We start from the raw sequence: 21,534 nt of genomic DNA on the forward strand, positions 1-21,534 counted from the left end.
CCTAATAGTCTTCAGGTTTATAAAAGAGGTCTTACATAAACATATAATAACTATTGTGGCAGTGAGATTCCACAGCCAGTAGTTATACTTAGAAAGTTGTTTCCACTCAGAAATATTTGCTTAATGTTTATCATGTTAATCGTAAAATTTTTAATGTCAAGAGCAATATAAAACATGTCAAATGACAAACACTGGAGAACACACATATTGAACTAACAAATTATTCACATCATCTATTAGAGCATATTTGTTAATATTTTTAGATCTTTTGTTAACAATCTATCAACCTGCTTTCTTTGGATATTTCCCAAATTACAATGAGCCTGATAATTTCTCAAAAATTAAGGAAAAATAAAGTCTGTTTTTGGATTTATTTTAAAGAGAACATTGTGCATGACAACTATTTTTTCAATGCAAATTTTAATAAGACATTACTTAAATGTACAAATGTTTTTAATATTGCTAAGCAATTGGCTGTCTTTTTGAGAAGTTTTTTCTGCTACAGATCATATAGGCACAGCAGAAATCTCAGAAGCTATATATGTATATATAGTATACATATGTGTATATATATATAGACCTATATATATACACGGCTATCTATATGTGTATATATAGAGACAAATAGCTGTATATACACGTGTACAGCTCTCTGTCTATATGCTATCTAGATACTATCAAGAGAGTATGTGTGTGTGTATATATATATACATATGTATATATATACAGCTATCTGTCTCTCTATCTACATAGACTCTCTAGAGTCTTAGTCAAGATGCACTTGTGAGTTGAAAAGTTCAGGATAAGGCCTAGAGCATTTAGTGACATAATGGTGAAAATACCACTTCATTAGCTTAGAAGGCACATTCACCTGTTTTTTTTTTTTATGAGTTAATGCCAAATCAATTACATCCAAAGACAATATAACTTTAAAAACAATTATTTGTAATAGTTCTACTTTTATTTTAAAAAGTGGATTAAAAGCTACCAATATATAGCATTACTGTACCCATATAAAGATCAGATCTCTTTTTTAACATTTTATAGATGTGAATTTAAATGATGTATTGTTTTAATATGTAAATGGAGAATTACATATATGTGTATTATTTCTGTTTTTACTGTTGACATTTTTACTAGTGCTTAATCTTCAAAATAAGAAAGCAATAAGGAATTTTATGGAAATATCTTAAATATTATTTAACATTATGTAATTCATATGGCAATTATAAAACTATGAAACATACAATAATGCAATAATGCTGAGTGTCTGATTCTGTATTACTGCATCACTGCTAAGATGCAGAGTATAAAAGTTTAGATTGCAATGATATACACCACAGTGTGTCCATGCCAAACAGATTTAATGTATACAACAAGTTCTTCAGCGAAAGTTGTGTGATATTGAAGGATGTTCATAATCATGAAAAACATTTCCATTAACCATATCATCATTGAAACTTTAAAACCTTGAAGCTTACTGGATTTTTTTTTACCTTTGTATGTCATATTTCTACTAAAAGCTTGGAAAATATGTTTTTATTTAATAATAATGAAATATAAATCCTGGAGAAAGTCATCTATATTGATGCTCATCTAAGTTAGCATTGACTCCTTTTCCTTTTGCCTAACTAAAAAAATATAGAAATAATGGATAAAAAATATATTTAAGGTGATCTTTAGATACTACAGTGGTGATGTGTCATTATATATTTGGCAAAACCCATAGAATGTACAGCACCAAGATCGAACCCTAATGTAAACTAAGGACTTTGGGTGGTGATGTACCAGTGTGGGTTCATTGGTTGTAACAAATGCACCATTGTGGTGCAAGAGGTCAACAGTGGGGGAGGCTGTGTGCGTTTGAGGTTAGGAACTTACGATCACTTCATTTTCCATTTAATTTTTGTATAAACTTAAAACTTCTGTAAAAAATAAAGTTGATTAAATTTTAAAAACTATAAAATCAATAGCAAAATTATACCCATATTCAAAAACAAATGTGGACCTCAAAGTCAGATTGGTAAACAGAATTGATGCCACCATTGACTATTGTGTATCCTAATCTGGGAAATGCGGTCTCACACTGTCCAAAGTAGGGATCTGAAACAAAGATCCTTTTATAAAGCCTAAAATCTGGAGGAGTTTCAGTACCTAAAAAAGCTCTAGATGGGGTTGTTTGTTTTTTTTTTTTTTCTTGTAAATTTGTTGGAGTTCATTGTAGATTCTGGATATTAGCCCTTTGTCAGATGAGTAGGTTGCGAAGTGGGCGAAGGACATGAACAGACACTTCTCAAAAGAAGACATTTATGCAGCCAAAAAACACATGAAAAAATGCTCACCATCACTGGCCATCAGAGAAATGCAAATCAAAACCACAATGAGATACCATCTCACACCAGTTAGAATGGCAATCATTAAAAAGTCAGGAAACAACAGGTGCTGGAGAGGATGTGGAGAAATAGGAACACTTTTACACTGTTGGTGGGATTGTAAACTAGTTCAACCCTTGTGGAAGTCAGTGTGGCGATTCCTCAGGGATCTAGAACTAGAAATTCCATTCGACCCAGCCATCCCATTACTGGGTATATACCCAAAGGACTATAAATCATGCTGCTATAAAGACACATGCACACGTATGTTTATTGCCGCATTATTCACAATAGCAAAGACTTGGAACCAACCCAAATGTCCAACAATGATAGACTGGATTAAGAAAATGTGGCACATATACACCATGGAATACTATGCAGCCATAAAAAATGATGAGTTCATGTCCTTTGTAGGGACATGGCTGAAATTGGAAATCATCATTCTCAGTAAACTATTGCAAGAACAAAAAACCAAACACCGCATATTCTCACTCATAGGTGGGAATTGAACAATGAGAACACATGGACACAGGAAGGGGAACATCACACTTCGGGGACTGTTGTGGGGTGGGGGGAGGGGGGAGGGATAGCATTGAGAGATATACCTAATGCTAGATGACGAGTTGGTGGGTGCAGCACACCAGCATGGCACATGTATACATATGTAACAAGCCTGCACATTGTGCACATGTACCATAAAACCAAAAGTATAATATTAATAATAATAATAATAATAATAATAATAAAAGAAAAAAAAAAAGTTGGGACCACTACTTGCTACAAAAGCTGAAGAAATGAACATATTAATGTTTTAGCCTAACTTCCATCAATTTGATTTTATTATTATTTTCATTGTTCATTCATAGTTTCTATTTTATTCAATAACCATAGTGCCCGTGGTTTTTAATTTTCATTCTGAATTTACATTGATTAAAGATTTATTTTCAGTTTTTTAGTTGGAATCCCAAAAAAAAAAAAAAATTACATACATGTTGAGAGGATAGTATTATAGATATATTGGTTTAAATAAATGATTTTACAAAAAAAAAAAAAAAAAAAGAGCTCTAGAATCAGCACAAGGAGCCACAAGGATGCTTACTTTCTGCCCATGGTCATGATTACGGGAGAATAAAAATACAGCATCAACAGCTAACTACAAAAAATCAAAACTCAAGACCTGTTTTATCCCTGTTCAGTGATTCCACTGTGTATTCCTCTGTAATCTTAAACCAAGAAATCAACATGAAAACTGGTTCAGAAACAGAGAAATCCTTTTTGAGCGCAGACCAAAAAATGATATTCTCTTAAGATGCTTTTGCAATATAGGGCAAATGGTACACAGAACTCCTTAGGGCAAAAAGCAACTTGCAATGAAAGAAAGATACCTGTGAGGTTTAATTACAACATGTAACAGAATATTTTGTATTCCCACCAATGTGGGTGATAGAAGAATCAGAATGATAATATAAAATAAATAAAATTAAGATAAAAAAGAAGACATGAAAATAATAATTTTAGAAAGCTTGCCGCATTCACCAAAAGGAATGCCATCATCCAATCAACAACAGAATTTGAGGAATTACCTCTGCATTACATGGTACTTGATGCTGTAAGAGGTATACAATTTTAGATGTATTCATTTAATGTTTTATTAAAATAGTATATGATCAAGACTTTTCACAAACATGAAGTGAGAAGATTGAATTACCAACATAAACTTCCAGTATAAAAGCTGTATTGCCTAAAGTATTTGATGAAGCACACCATTCAGAAGTTCTTAGCTCACGAGAAGATTTCCATACTTCAGAAGTCCAGTGATTACAGTGTGTTCTTATGAAAGTTTACCTTTCTTTCTTAAAAATCAGATTTGATTATGTCGATAACGTTGGTTTGCTTTTCTTTTATTGTGGCAGTAATACTATTGCAAATATTTAAACACGCATAGCATCTGCAAAATCCACATTAGGTTGTCCATAGAATTGAACCCCTGCTCTTTAACAGTTTTATAGGAATAGAAAGCTAAACACTTTCTTGTTTTTAATATAGATGATGAAAATTTTTTGGATAGCATCGAAGAGTTCAAAAGGTCGTATGAAGTGTTTTGCCTGAAGCTTCAGTGAAGTAAAATTGGTTTCTTCTGAGAATAAGGTACAAATATATTTGTATGATATGATTTTTACAAATCATTGTCTCATAATATTTTATTTTATTTTTACAACAGAGATATGTGGGGGTTGATTCCATGGTTTGACTTAGATTTTAAAATAATGACTATTATTGTAAATAAATGCTGAATTCTAAGGGGACAAAGAAGAAACCAAAAAATCCATTAAAAACTTCAACGGAGTTAATGAAATATTATCTCTGCAAATAGGGTAAGCAGAGGAGACCAAAAGTTGGTAGTTTAAGAGAAATGTTGGGGTTATATTTTTTAACTATTAGGATACATTATATTGGCAGATAGGGCAATGAAATACCCAAAGATTACTTCCAGATTGCTACCTTAAACAACTCATTGCCTAGTTCACTTCTCCATGTTCTCTTTCTGCACCAACACTATACAACTCTTTGATTCACCAAAAGGGACATGTTATTCCACACAGTGAAGGGTCTGTGAGAGACCGAGTCAGCATGAAGAGGAGTGTTCAGGGACCTGTGTGGGACATCATGCCTTGGCTTTCTCCCTATAACCCCATGTAGAGATTTACTATTAAATATTAGAGAAAATGGGTGCATAAATCTACATTTCATTCGATTAGAGAAAGTGTATGTCAAGGAAGAAGACCCATTCCCTATTTACCTTCACAGAGGAAGTAAAATAAGAGAGAATTTTATAGAGATATAAATATAGAAAGACATAGAGAACTCAGAAAGTAATACATTTAACAAGATGTATATGCAAAGCTGATTAAAATATTGATAAACCAGAGATAGATTATTCATTTTAAAACTGACAGTTAGAGTTCTTTAGTAGCTTGATTCGATTGCATTTGAAATATAATTCTGTTTTAAATAATTGATTGAGACTAATATTCAGAAGCTTATTTTGTATGTACTGCAAGCAATGTTAGTGAGAGCTCATGAAAACTCAGAGCTATATTCCTTGTTTAATTTGTTTGCTGATGGAAATACCATGCCTTGGATTAAGTTTCAAATTACTATAAAAGCTAAGTTTTCAAGTGAATGTAAAGAATGTGAAAATTGGTAGTTCCACACAGCTCTGACTCTCATGCCTTTCTATGAGTGAAAGAACGAGAAGCAGATTCTCCCTATTTGATTATCTATGCATTTATCATCTGTCTTGTCTGCATTTTTCCTCTGAGCACCCTACAGAGGACTGTACAGATAAAAGGTTTTCCATTATATGTAATTTGAAGTAGAACAAATGATATGCAATCATATGCAGCGTGAGAAAAATTATGACCATCTCCTCTCCACAGAGACTCACATTTGGCCTCAATTTACTCCCAGAAAGCCTGGGACAGACATCCTTGGTAGTATTCCGAGGGTCAGCAGGGTGGAGAAAGGGAACTTTCCTACTACGTCAATAGGAACGTGTCAGTCCTCTGCTGGCTTGCATATGTTTTATCCCCACACACTATAGATTTAAGTGGAAAGGGAGACAAAGCACCAGCAAAGCACACAAAGTCTCTGGTCATTTTCCCGTTGTATTGTCTCCCTGCTTTACACCTGAATTTCTAGACATTTTCTGATTTCTATTTACACAGAAATACAAGTGGATATAAAATATTAGCCATTCCCAGGAAGCCAGATGTTTTAGAAAAGTTGGGTCTATAAGGAAGAAAGACACACTCAAGTTATAAGACAAACATGGTGGTGCATTTAGTGTGAAGAGACAGCTTCATCTATGACCTGGCTCTTGAGAAACTTCCTTTTTCTTTTTGCTTTTCAGGGTGTTTAGGCCAGCATCCCTGGAACAAATATTATCTCTTCCTGCAATTCCATTGTCTGCCGGTGTTACCGGCAGAGCTACTTTGAGTGCTGGGCAGGAGCTGAAGCCGCGATGGGCAGGGGGTTCATTCAAGGGAGTGGCTGGGAGGGGAGATTTTGATGACCTCTGAGCCTGCAGCTCTGAGCTCTGAGTTGAAGCTCTGCTCTCCAAAGCAAGTGTGACTCAGAAGCACTTTGGGGTCATCTGTATTTGCCAGCCTCACCTCACTCTTATTCTCTCAGGATGTTTAGGAAGAAATGAAAATTATATGGCTTAGTCTCAACATAGCAAGAACTGTGGGGAAGATCATTAACTTTCTAACCTGATTTCTTCTTGTGACTTCAGAGGCTTCCTTAACCTCCAGTTAGAAATTTTTATCAGGCATATTCGATTATTATGTATCAAGCATCTGCCTTGTGCCATTCACTGTTTGAGGCAGTTAGAAACAGTGATGGGCATGTCAAATGAAACCCTGCTCTGACAGACCTAAAATCCTAATGAGTGATAATTAATATTTATCCTTTATCTTTTCACTTAGTGATTAATGTTCAAAAGAAAAGCACTCATATCAGAATGAGGTACCTATTCTTCAAAAATTATGATAGATTCTCTTTGTATTTTTAAAATATTTTGGTGGTATATAATAGAGTCAGTTTCTTCAACAGAGCTACAAGCTTGATCCCCTTGTTGGAAAATACATATTACAAGGGCAACATTAGAAACCCCCATGATCCAATCACCTCCCACTAGGTCCCTCCCCCAAAGTTAGGGATTACAACTCAGCATGAGATTTGGGTGGGACACGGAGCCAAACCATATCAGTGGTTAACTCAGCTCTCGTGCGCTATATCCTTTCCTTCCTGGGATCCCATTAAAAACATTAAATGAAGAAACATAACAGCCAAAGGAAAGGTGGAAGGACCCTTCCATGGAAAAAAAAATGGAACAAATAGCTTGCAGGAAAATGAGAAGGAAAACCTGTTAAAGGATGACACCCATCTGGAAGAGGATGCCCAGAGTGTAAAGAAGGAGATGGGGAGAGGCAGCAGGGCTCCAGAGGGCTACCAGGCTGTGGGTTCACAGGTCGGAGGAGCAAAAAAGTGCGTCCATCGCAGCAAGAAGGGGGACTACTGTGAGTGGAGAGCTTGCTCATGGAGAGGGAGACATTCACTCCTCTTACTGTCCCCTATCCCTGCTGTCCCAAGGAGAGAGCACCCCAGTTATGTGATCATGTGTACTACTTTTTAAATGTCAGTACTGGTTTGATTTTTAACTAAGTAAAAATGGAAAATTAAACCAAAAATACAGGGTATCTGTCAGCTTCCCAGAATATATCTTTGGGGTCTTGTGTAAAGAAATTGAGATGTAATCTGCTTTTCTGAGAATACTACATTTTAATTGTTAATTATGATTTAATTAAATTAAAATTTAATTTAATTTTAATAGTTGCTCATGAAGTGAGGAAGAATTTTTGTTATTCTTTTTTTTTTTTTTTTGAGACATTGTGTCACTCTTTTTGCCCAGGCTGGAGTGCAATGGCGTAATCTCTGCTCACTGCAACCTCTGCCTCCCGGGCTCAAGCGATTCTCCTCCCTCAGCCTTCTGAGTAGGTGGAATTACAGGCACCTGCCACCACGCCTAATTTTTTGTATTTTTAGTAGAGACAAGGTTTCGCCATGTTGGCCAAGCTGGTCTCGAACTCCTGACCTCAGGTGATCCACCCACCTCAGCCTCCCAAAGTGCTGGGATTACAGGCATGAACCACCGCGCCCAGCCCTTTGTTATTCAATCTTAAGAGTGTCAGTTGCTGAACAACAAACTTTTAAAAATATTTTAGCTGTAAAAGTAACGCCTTTCACTAGTGAAAATTTACAAAGTAGAAAAAAATAAATATAAAACAAAAATTAGTCAGCCATAAGCACTTTATTCAAAAAATAACATTTTATTGATTATCTTTAGGGTTCTTTATTGTATTAAACTTCATATATTTTGAGTTCATAGTGCAAATTACATTTTTTAATGTAAGTTGATTCACATATTTTTGTATATTACTAAAATATTACTTTGTTTTTCTTGAGATGAGATCTCACTGTGTCCCCCAGGTTGAGTGCATTGGCATGACTTGGCTCACTGCAGCCTTAACCTCCCGGGCTAAAGTGATCCTCCCACTTTATTTTTGTATTTTTTGTAGAGATAGGGTCTCGCTATGTTACCCTGGCTGGTCTCAAATGCCTGGACTCAAAGGATCCTCCAACTTCGGCCTTCCAAAGTGCTGCAATTACAGGCATGAGCCACTGTACCTGGCCTAAATATTACTTTTATAGTTATTTGATAGTCTATGTTTGAATACATTATAATTTATTTAAGTATGCTACTGTTACTATACTTACAAAGTTGTTTCCAGGCTTACCTTTTCCAAGTTAAGCTATTGTAAGAATCTTTACACAATAATGGGTCTGACTTTAGTGTGAACTCTTAAAATGGATCATGTCATTTAAATAAATACTTCAAGCCCCTGTTCTATATTCCTAAATTCTTTCCCAGCAATATTACATCACTTATGTTTCTTCACTAAATAGAAGCTTTGCCTTCTCAGTGTAGCCCCACCAGCATTGAGTAATATCATTTAAAAAGGAAATCTCAATTAGAGAAATTTTAAAAAATATACATTGCAATACTTTTTTGGATTGCCAGTGAGATTAAACTTTAAAAACTTGAGTTTAACAAGGCTGTACTTGTCAGGAAAAGGGGTCTCAATCCCTCTTTCTAGACCTTTGTCTATGTAGACCACATTTTCTGGTATAGCTGGCCACTGCAGCCATCCTACGTCCTTCTGCTTCCTGCTTGTGTGGTGTGGTGTGTGTGTATGTGTGTGCGTGTGGCGGGGTGGGGTGTGTGTGTATGTGTGTGTGTGTGTTTGAGAGTGTGGTCACTGACTTAGAAAGGGACGGCCAGTTTAAACACTAGCTTGAGAGCTTCCATGATTTTCTTTGTTTTGTAAAGATTAAGGGTGGAGGGTGGAAAGATTGTATCAGCGCTTCTGGTCAGACAACACAGAAAATGGCAAATTTTTTCTAGTTAATAAGAGGCCTACCCTGATTGTCCTATTTATATTTGCAGCTCCCCACCCCCACCCACACACCGCTCTATATTTTTTCTTACCAATTATCACCTCAAAAATCCATAAGGTACTTATTTATTATGTTTATCGGTTACTTTCCTCTAAACAATACTAGAATGTGAACTCTACAAAGGCAGGGATTATGTTGTTTGTTCTGTGTTGTTGACTGCTACAAGACATCAAACTGATGTAAGAATTGCATCCATGATAGGTGATCAATCAATATTATGGGATAAATGTGTGACTCTAAACACTGTCAAATGATATATAATCAGTTGGCAGTGTTCTCTAATAAAGGGATGACATGTTGAGCATAGTGCTTAGTTGGTGCTTAATAAACTTACGTTGAATAAAGAAACAAACAATGAGTGAATTAGTGAATTTTAGAAATGCCTACTATTTCCATTCGATGATTAGGTTTATTATGCAGTTATTTAAACTAATTATGCAAGACTATCTGGTGTTAGTTACCCAATTTCCAAATACAAGTTAACTAGAAATAATAAGCTGTCTTTGCTGGGTGTACATTTCCAACTGAATAAAATGAAAGTATCTCCAAATGTCAAAAACCTAAGACAAAATTAAACATTTTTTCACTGAAATTCTCTCACTTATATTTCCATTTAATAGAACTTTCATTACAAGTGCATATCTTTTATAGACTAAGTTTATTTTTTTTATTAAAAAGAAAGCATCCATGTACATTTCTAAAGCAACATAGGAATGAAGGAGTTGTGTCTGGGCCGGTGGTGGGGAAGCCTCTAGGTGACTGCCCATGAGTGGATGTAACATAACAGATTCCAGCAAAGAAAGAAAATTAATTTGCAGATCCATTGCTGTAGGACCAAGAAAATTTGTTTCAGGAGCTGAGCAGCTCGTCATTGCCATTGTAGCAGCTCTGTTTCCAATTCTGACTTTCTTAAGTCAAGATTCTGAAGATTTGGTACCCCAGGATATGCAAGTCTTCTGCGCCTGTGGATTTGATGTGAAGAAAAATCCCACTGTTCAGTAGCAGAGGCCTGTCAGAACAGAACTGACAACTTTCTCCTCTCATTTTTTTGTAATGTGCCTTAGAACTAAGGTAAAAAAAAAATAATAAAAATTGTTATTTCTTCATGAAAAAATGAAACGCTTAAAATTCTCCAGCGATTTCTGGATCTCCAGTGGCATTCAGTTGATTCCCCGCTGTTACTACTTACTTTTCTTGATCAAACTTACATGTTCTTATAATCTCTACTTAGCCAGAGTGATACCAATGGAAAAGTCAACCAAGATGGGAAAGAAGATTCTATCTGGCACTTCAACGCGCTGAACAATTCATACCTTCATCATTACGGCACACTTACCTGTAAATTATGCTCTAATATTCTGGAGTTAATTTAGGCTCATGCTGTTATCACTGTGAAGACTGATGTCTGCATGATATTGAATTTGTGCATTATTAAGTTACCAACCAATAACCTCAGACCTACACAAATCAAGGACTCAAACAAGCCCCAGCAGAAAGCCTTGCAGACAACACTCGCAGGGGCTGTTCCAGTGAAGGAATCAGCATGTTTCTAAGAAGGAAGGTTAATGTGACCCCCACATGGCATGTATCCCAGGATATGCATTGCTTGGGTGAGGGGTTTGGCTTCAGAGGGTTTTGTTGCTAGCACTTTTGGATTCTTCAAGTGGTCCAGGGCAGACTGGGCTGTGCCACTTCAATGTAACCCCGATTCTGCTTAGCATGGTCTCAAGCCAATCCTCAGGAACCTTTTGTTTCTGGTTCCCAAATTAGAAGTTGATCCTTCTAGTAAATAAAGGGCCCTAGGGAACTTAGATTAGGGAAACCATGTGAATGTCAGTGCTTATCTGATGAAAGATGCCTCCTTCTAAGGCGAACTGTTATTTCTTAGTAGCCAGACTCCTTGCTCCTTGTCCGTGTGTGTGTGTGTGTGTATGTGTGTGTGTGTGGTGGGGGGAGGGGGAGGGGGGCAGGGGTAAGAGAGGAATCTAACATCTATAAGCTACAACAAAAAGAAAATGCAGTTCCCATTTAGGGTTTGACTATAGAAAATGAGTTGTATGGCATACAGTTGTTGAGATAATCTTACACACTTAGGCAGTAGGTTCCTTAAAGCACAGGAGAAACGTCTCGATTTTCTAATTGTTCTAACAAGTTAGACAAAAAAAGATAAAACCTGATACATGTGTTTGAACTAAGCGTGTATTGTAATCACGATAAAGCATTGCCTTGCAAAAAGCTACTGAGAAAGTAGACCAATGACACATTTTTCTCATAAGTTATTTCCCCTTAAATGTATTGTTTGTGTAAACTGAGAAAATTCCCACTATTTGAAAGAGTGTGTTTCCTTCTTTTAATAGAGAGCACTCAAAGCTCTAACAAAAGAGCGCAGCACAGGCATTCCTCCCAGTGGTGTTCAGAGCCATTTTGGAACCATATCCTGCCACTGCGCTCAATGGAGAGACACACGTTGCTTTTTCTCCCTTGTAATACTAACCAACCACATATTGTGCAGACCTTCCTAAAATCATTACACGTGGAGTCAAATTGAAGACTGTTTTCAGCCTTCTTTTATTTATAGATTTATTAAAAACAAATATTTCAGCAAATATCCTCTACTTTAAAATGAAACAATCTGCTATTTTTGGTTTTAGGGACATATTTGTTAACTTGTTTAAAAATAGCATTACTAGCTACATTTTTGCAAAATATATGCTAACAGATATAGATGTTAAACATATTTGATAACTATATTAATAGTATTTGGCAAATCTGGATTCTGTCGAAAAGCACAGCTGTAAGTCAAAATAGCATGAAACAGAACAATCTACATAAAGAAATTGCCAACATTCTATCAAGTTAATAAAACCTAGCTAACTTGGCTTATAATTCCTCATATGTTAAACAAAACATTTTTCTTTTTAAAGTTTTAGTGAAATGTTGCAAAAAGAAACACCATTTTCAGGGTCATTTTGCAGCACGCTTTTGTTGAACTAATGTGCGTTTCTTTTTAAAAGGTTTGACTTCAGTTTTCCTATACAATTTGAGCTTTATCTTGACGTTTTGGATTAAATACATGGGTTTGAAAGGTAATTAGTTTTTGCAGTGTTATTTCTGGAAAAAATATAGAAAAATGTAATGATTATTCTTACATTAATTGTACTATGTAGTAAAAGAATTGTTTATTGTAAATGTTACAAATCTGAAGAGACACATCTATTGAATAAGGCCCCACAAAAGCTAAAGTCTGTTTTAACACTTAAAATTGTCTAAAAATGGATAGTATAATGAATCACAACCTTATCTTGACTAAAGACTTTCATTTTGAAAGATAAGACATGTAAAACTTTTTAAAACTTCATGCAATCTAATTTTTCATTTTCCTATAATTTTCCTATATATAAATAACGGTGTATTTGGAGAAGGCTGTAATGTTTATTCCACTATGACTGTTAAAGAGACAGTTTTATTTTGGGTCTGATGATACTAGTCATCCTTTTGTAGATAAATCAACAGTTTGCAATTCACTTTTTTTTTTATTAAATAAGACCACTGATGTTTCTCTTTGAATTAGTTTTTGGGCATGGAATTAAATAATAAAATTTTGTGAATAGTAATTCTTTTTAAATAAAAGTATACTATGATGAAACCAATGAAATAGAAATGAGTTGTATCTATTAAATAGAAATGATATTGATAGGAGAAAGCCTTGAAATGATATCAATAATTTCAGTACAATTGTTAATACATTACATTTTGTTATACTAAAAAGAAGAATAATTAGGCATGAGTGTTTAAGCCATTCGATTACTTTTTTTCAATAGTTTTAACTGCTTAGTGATTGACCTATAATACACAACTCAGATAATTGCGAATAACCTCATATAGATTGCTTTATCAAACCTCTAGGTCAGCCACTATCATTTTAAAATTACACAAAACATTACCAAATCTTGAACAAAGTAATTTAAAGCCTGAAGAGGAATTCCTTCAGGAATGTGCTCTACCCATACAGTTTGTTTTCATTGATGTTAGAGTTGATGCTGACATGTGCACACCATAAAAGGCATAGGTGGCATATTTGTAAAATCATTTCCCCTGGCATACTATGTGCATTTGAAATGTATTCAATGGCTTACAAGTTCCAATGTCTGTTACATAAATGACGCACAGGAAGATGCACTCTGCTCTATTTAGGTGTCTTTTCAGGTAGAAAACCAAAAAGGTATTTTCCTTGTGCCCTTTCCTATTTGTCTCAGAAACAAATGTTAATGTTTTATATATAATTTACCTTAACCTATAATTGGCAATAAAGATAAAATAATTTCCTGTTTTAAGATTCCTCTGCGTTAACCAATTAAACCAGCGGCAGGCGTGGGGCACAGGACAATGGCAAACTTTCAGCTGAATTAATTTTATGGAAGACCAGCTGAGTAATTGGACTCCAATTACAGGCAGTTTAGCTCCATCATCACCTTCACATATAATTAAATGGAATTGGTTGATACAGCTTCTATTTTTATGAGGGCACTTACCAGCTTTTTGAACCCCACTGTGACTTTGGATTCAGGCCAGTCAATTATTGGTCATTTCTCTTTCAAATGGAAATGCTTTGGATTAGTCGTATCTTTTGTAATGCTTGCATTGAAAATCTCTCTCTTTTGCAAAGTTGTGGTATATCGGAATCTCTCTTTATAGTTCTACATAGATGGCATATTCATTTATGTTGGAATGTAGTCAGAGGAGCACCAAAAGGTCACAGCTACATGAATTTGAAGGTTTGCTGAGATGACAACCTGTGTCTTCTCAGTGGCAGATGAACTTGGTACTTTTGGAAAACTTCAGGATGGACCTTTATTTATTTATTTATTTTCGCAAAACTCATCCGGAAATCACTATGCTTATTTTTCCAAAGTTCAGGTAATTTGATTCTCTTGTAAGTGACACTTACTATATTTTGCAAAATATATAGCAAGGCTATAACAAAACTCTGTTTATCCAAATATTCTATAAATAAATTTCCACATATATATAATGATGAATTGATTATGAGGGTTTGATCTGCATGTGTACAAATTTCCATTGTTTATTATTGCAAATGTGTACTAAGCTGAAATAATATTTATAGTATAATAAATTTTCGAAGACATACCACTTATTGGGTTTTATTCATTAGTCTGTGAGCTCAGATTTGCTTCAGTTGTCTAAAAAACATTCTTGGTAAAAGAGAAAATATATTTTTTAAATGGCAATTATTTTGGGAGAATATCTTTGTTTATTCTAATCTAATCTGTTAAAGGATATAATTTATTAACAAAAAATATTATTTCTAAGTTATATTATCAATCACAATTAAGTACAAATTACTACACGGGTATATGCAGTTGACTATACTGTACTGTAAACAGCATATTTGTTCTTAATAGTTATTTTTAAACTTTGTAATAATTTATCAGTGGCAAAATAAAATTTACCAATTACAAATTGCTACCAGTAATGACCCTTCATAACTCACTATGATGACAAAATCATCTCTAATTTTATCTAAGAAAAAAGAAGGCCATCAATCCACAAGACATAAAACTGGAGAACCAAGAATAGTCTGACATTCATTAAAGAAAGAAATTTATTTTAACCAAACAGTATAATTAAGTGAAGTGAAAGCATTTTATTTCATAGCCTTATAGCTTTAGTTTGAAATATTGTGAATATGACCTGAAGTCTTCCTTTTTAAGATTTTCTAGCTTCAATTTTCTGAAAAACTTTCTTATTTGGAATTCAGCAAATTATTAACAAGGTAGTGAAACTTCTCAAAGCTATATAAATTCCAAATGATAGGTTAATAATTAATATTGATTTCTAGAATTGTGAAAACTCTGAGTTATAACAATAATTTTCAATAAAGCTATCCAACCAAAATTATAAGGATTAAATCTAATCATGTGGATAATTTAGTTTTCATATTTACTTATATTTTTAAAGCAACCTTGATGCTAAGTACCTAATTTAAAAAATAATGTTAACATGTAAAAAAGAAGTGTAAGTTTAGTCTAATAATGTATATATCATAAAATTATATTTTAAAGAGGATGTGTTAATAATATCTATCACTCATAATCTTGGTACCCAAATACATAATTTAATTTCACATTCTGAAAATAGTTTTATATGTTTAATAAATATATTCTACATATTCAGCAAAACACACTAGGCTATTTTTTAACTATACTTTTGTCAATCGTTGCTCTTTTCTATTCGAAGATAAATAGAAAAAGTGATTTTGATATGGCTATTTAAAAAAATCTGTTTTACATTATTAACAACATAATTTTTCTACTGAACTCACATTTTAATTGATTATATCCCTTATAAAAATAGGAAATATTTTCAGAATAGATCTAAAACCCAGTGCCATTGGCAGCAGACCATGGCAGATTATAATTGCCTTTGGTAAAAACTTAGTGTTTAGCTTTCTAAGGACATGACATTACAGTATCTGACATCAACCTCCCATCCATTCATCTACATTCTCATTGAACCCTCAAAAGTGAATGGAGAAGCATTAGGTTTCTTACATGAACTCCCGAACATTTAAAAGCCTTCTTGGATAGAAGTTACACCAAAGACTCCTGAGTAGTTAATATCAAATGCAGCTAATATATTACACAGCCCCAAATTAAAATAAGGGAATCCAGGCAGGAACAAAATAATTCACAGTGCAATGTCAGAGTTGTCCTAATACAACTATTTCATTTTATAGGAAAGCGGGACAACTCAGTTATCTCCTTTGTATATACAGAACAGGTTGGAGTTAAGTTGTGATAAAAAACATAAGCTTCACAATTAATAGACCCTACTTTGTAGGGTATTTTTAAAGTATTTTAAAAGCACTTTTAATAAAACACAGAAGCAAAGTGTACATTGCCTCCGCAGTCTTAAAACACTTTACCTTGTGGCCCTAAATAAGTGGATTGATGGTTTATTTAGAAAAACATTTCTAAAAAGTGGAGCATGAAAAACAAGGGAAATAATTAACTTTGCCCAAATTTTTTATTATAATTTTATAATCAACTTTTATTTTCTGAATTATGTTATAAAGATTGTCATTGTTGCACTTAGTTGTATGTCTGAGAGCTAAATGGGACATTAAAATTGCTATAATTAAATTCAACCAGTTTAAAAATAAGAAAATTGAACATGGAAGAGAAAAAGGACACAGCAATATTTGGTCAGAAAACATAATCATATAATACATTTTTTGCAAGCAGTAATGTTAATTCCACTATATTTTGTGTAACCCCAGCTTGATATTTTTATGTTTGAGTTTAATATTTGCATTTTAATGCAAAATATTAATTTATCTAGTCAAATATTGAACTCTTATGATAAACACTTTTACATAACACTAAAAAATACCTGGAAACTCCATTTTGAAGATAGCCTTATGTTACAATCATTAAATCTGTCTTTTTGGGAGAACAGGTGTAAAAAAGTGGATCTCATATTTGGAGTATAACATTTTTATGTGCCCCGATATTAATGCTGTTTAATTTTTTCTAAAGTAGTGAATCAATTCTCTCTATAATATTTGTTTTATTTCTATAAGAAGCAAAAAAAGATGATGATTGCTTTTAGGCAAATTGCATAAACCCTGTTTAAATCTAGACAAAACTTGGAGAAATCCTTCTCAGAAAACACAGGTGATTAATGGTAGAAGTACACATTTACTGCTGTTAAATCAATGCAGGTTTGTCTTCAGTTTTGCAGACCTCTTAAGTCGCCAGTTTCACATTATTCAAAAAGGACTCTCTTGATTATACGGAAGAATCGACCTTTGCCTTCCCTGGGAACAGAATAAACTTTCAGGTATCATCTGGAATAAGGAGAATGTGTAATAAGATGTTTGCCCATCTCTCTCTAGCTTCCCTAAGAAATAGTTTAACTGGGATATTCAGCCTCCCCATCCACAAACATTCTTCGTTGCATACAGTACAACAAAAGCCTGTGTTTGCCCTTGGTGTCAGCTTAACAAAGTGCAGGGAGAGCACCAGCTTCCTGGGCAGAGCAGCACATCAATAACCCAGTGGGAAGTGGCGGGGACAGAAGGCAAACACGGGTCAGTAAGGGAAAGACTGGTGGGAGGTGGGACACAGATCTTCAGACACAATAAAGAGAATGACATCAGAGGGATACATCCTTCTTTTTAATCTGAATTCTCAGTTATTAACTAAGACATAACATCATACAGGAACAACAAAGGAAGGCTCAGCCACTTTTCAGCTGCCTCGCAGATGGCATCTAAATGGCAGACTCAGTGTTCATGTGAGAATTTGCCAGCGGCCGTTGTGCTGGGAGAGTTACTCAGCTTAGGGGAAACGGGGCGCATAACTGTGCCGGCTTAAGTGGATATTATTCCGTCACGTACACCACTAGGCCTGCCCCGTTTTCTGTCATTATTTATTAGGTGCACATGAACCCCATGCAGAATTTTCAAAATTCTGGCATATTTTTTCAGTCAAGAGCTGGCAAAAGAAAATAATGCTATGTAGCCATCTCATGTATATAAAGACTTTTCTTAAAAACAGCTGAGCAGGAAATCATTAGTTTTTATGTCAACTGGATTTTATAAGGCCTGATTGCAAAATATTTCTCTTGATATGCATATTACATCAAAGAAATATTTCTTGTTTTTCTATGTTAACTATATCATCAAGGGGAGGCATAATTGAGAAGTGATAATTCAATACATTGAATGGATTTCTTCAGGATATGGAAAAATTTGCTTTTAAAAAAAATTCACAATGTCAGCAAAGTATATTGGCTCCATAAATAAAATCATTTCTATGAGAATTCCCACTTCTTTGTTCAGGATTTTAGTTCATCAGGGAAGCAGCATAGCGTGTTGGATATTTGTGTCACAATAAATAGAAAATATTGGGGAATGCCATTATCAACACAACACTACTGCATCAGACAAACTGAAAGCATCACCCTAAGTGTTAATTCAAATGTGTAAACCACATAAAGATTTACTTCTAAGTATTTATTTTGAGGTATTTTGAAGAAATGTTTACAGAATTTTTTTTAATAAAAACACAGTCATGTAGACTTTTCCCAGAACAGTTGTAAAACTACAAATTCCAGGTAACTTCCTCAAATACTTATACATCTGCGAATCATACAAATTTGATGTAATCCATCTTCTTCTAATTTCATTTACTTAATAGACTAATAATCGACCTTATTGCTCTTTATATTTGATAATTTTTTGAAGAAAATCTTAATGTTTGGCCAAATATTGACTTTCTTTATACTGAAGTAGACACCATTTTGGTTCCTGTTTTGTTTTAAACATAGTGAATTGTTATAATAACACTATGTTTTAGGAGCAGCATTGTAGTTGCTTTATAGAACAATATTGTCTCATCGGCTTTCATTATTAGGAAGTAGATAAAACGTCCGTGTTATGTTCAAATGCATGTGATGGCAGGGTGCTTAATGACCTAGTTCTACCTTATTAAATCTGTACAGGATATTTGAAAAACAAAGTTTTAGAAACAGGAAATCAATTCACAAGAGATATTAAGGAAATAGTACTCATCATTGCTATATTTAACTAATGAAATGGAATTCTGTGATGGAAATTTATGAATATATAGAAGTATAGCAATATAAATATACATTAGAATTTGTTAGTAATTCAATTATTCTTTTTCGCCTCATCTGTTAGGTAAAAGCTTAACTAAACAAATTAATATTGAGTGGTTCCCAGAAGGCCAAGAACCATAGACTTTGTGGTAATGCAGAGGAAATGAGTTTCAGATATGTGTGTCCTTTGGGGAAAATAGCAGAAGTTCAACTCAGGAGATCATGGGCAGGAGTGCCCTATTGATCTGTCTTCTTCAAGGGTAGATATCGTGAAAGCGAGTAAGTAATCTCCAGAGTAACTAGGGACTCAACTATTATATAGGCTAAAATCAATATTCTTGAATTCCACAGTTAAAAAAATGTGAGGTGCAATTCTAGTATCCAGATGCAGTCAGCTCATTAAGTAGAACAGAGAAATCATATCAAAGTTTCAGCTGGGGGAAGGGAGATGACAGGCTGCTTTTTTCCACAATTATGATTCACAGGATGTTTGAAAGCATAAATATAGTACTATATTGTAGAAATTGTTCAGAGAATGAAGGTAGCATTCAATGTAATAATAAAGTATCCTTCTATACTTTTACAGTTGTCTTCTTTAAAGTTGTCAGAAAAAGTAAAAACCAGTGCAATCAATTCACCTATGTGCTCTTCTTGTACAGAGATATTTCTTAATGCAATGAAGAAAATGGCTGTCTGCAATTTTGAGAAATCAAATTAGTGGAATGGTTCTGTCTGAAAACCTTAAAGGCTTATTATTGTCATGTATTCCTCTTTTGATTTTTTTGATCCATTTATTTTGATTTTATTTTTGATTCTTTTTTTGATTCATTTATTCATTAAACAAATATTTGCGTAAGCAATTTTTACTCAGAATTACCCCAGGCGCTAGAAATACAACATTGAACTGAACGGATGTCATGTCATGAGACAATTGACATAAAAGGAGATGAGATTTTTAACAAGTGTACAAATATATAATGTTAGTGATAAATGCTGTGAAGCAAAATAAGAGACCAGAAGGAAGTGAGGAAAACTCCGTGTGTATATATGGATGGTGTTTTAGTTTGGACTGCTGTTAAAAAGTGCCAAAGACTGGGTAGCTCATAAAAAACAAAAATTTATTCCTCACAGTTATGGAGACTGGGAAGGTCAAAGTCGAGGTGCAGGTAGATTTGGTGCCTGGTCAGGGGTCCATTTCCTGCTTCATTGATGACACCATCTCACTGTGTGCTCACATGGTTGAAGGAAGAAGGCAGCTCTCTGAGACCTCTTTCAAAAGGGTATGAATTTGCATCAATGACAATTTTACCTTCATGGCCTAATCACCTCCCAAAAGGTCCCCACTTTTAATACCATCACCTTGTGGGTTAGGATTTCAACATATGAATATGAGGAGAACACAAACATTCAGATCATGGCATTCTGCCCCTGTCCTCCCACATCAGGTACTTCTCATATGCAAAATGTATTCATTCTGCCACAATCGCGTCAAATGTCTTAATTCATTCAAGCATCAACTGGAAAGTCTCAGGTCCAGAGCCTCGTCTAAATATCATCTAAATCAGATATGGCTAAGTCTCAAAGTCTTGTGGCAAATTCCTCTCCAGCTGTAAACTTGTGGAATCAAACATATTATGTGCTTCCAAAATACAATGATGGAACTCGCACAGGATGAATATTCCCATCCTAAAGAGAAAAATAGGATAAGAGAAGGGAGTAAGAGATCCTAAGTAAGTCTATAACTTTAAGGCCTGAGAATAATTTTTTTTTTTCACTAGAAGCCCTGTCCTCCAGGCTCACTGGGCTGGAGGTTCCATATTCTGGACCCAGTAGGGTGGTCCATTAGGGCAATGGCCCTGTCCCCATGGCTTTGCACAGCCCCATCCCTGCAATGATTCTCTGCAGTGGTCCCACTTCCATGGTAGCTTTGTCCCTGGGTTTGACATCTGCAGCTCTCCCAGGTTGGAAATCAGCTCTACCAGTCTAGAGTTTCAGGGGCAGCCTGTCCCATGACTCCATTGGGTATTGCCATAATGGTGACTCTCTGAAAACCCCCATGGTGGTTTTCTGCTTAGGCTTTGTGGTTATCTGGGCATTCTGTGAAATCTAGGTGGAGCTTTGCTGAGTACTGTGCATGCTGTGCAGGGACCCACCAGTGTGGCCAAGGAATACAGTGATGAGTTCAAGTAGCAGAGCCTTGAGGCAGCATGGGGAGCCAGCACCAAGGTTCCATGGGCACTCCCAACCCCACCTTTAAAATCAGGCTCTGGAACTCTAGCCCTGTGATGGGAAGGGGAGCACCTATAGTCTCTGAAATGCCTTAAAGTTCATTCTTCCGTTGTCTTGTTGAATACCACTTCACTGATCCACATCAATTCTTATCCAATGGTCCCTTGGCTACCCTATTGTTTTTCCCTCCCAAACACATTTTTTC

The 21,534-nt window shown here is 34.8% G+C and overlaps 1 long non-coding RNA gene across 2 annotated transcripts in view; it reads left to right on the plus strand.

Moving 5' to 3' along the window:
- The window catches only part of LOC129049594 (uncharacterized), a 74,204-nt gene that overhangs the window by 7,002 nt on the left and 45,668 nt on the right, over positions 1-21,534 (plus strand). The window contains exons 2-3 of one of the 2 annotated variants that reach the window (XR_008512816.1): positions 4,419-4,520; positions 6,286-7,760. This is a non-coding gene — a long non-coding RNA (uncharacterized LOC129049594). Of the gene's footprint in view, positions 1-4,418; positions 4,521-6,285; positions 7,761-21,534 lie in introns of those variants that run through there. The other variant, XR_008512817.2, reaches the window with a different exon arrangement.

Source organism: Pongo abelii, chromosome 14 (assembly GCF_028885655.2).
Source record: "Pongo abelii isolate AG06213 chromosome 14, NHGRI_mPonAbe1-v2.0_pri, whole genome shotgun sequence".
NCBI lineage: Eukaryota > Metazoa > Chordata > Mammalia > Primates > Hominidae > Pongo > Pongo abelii.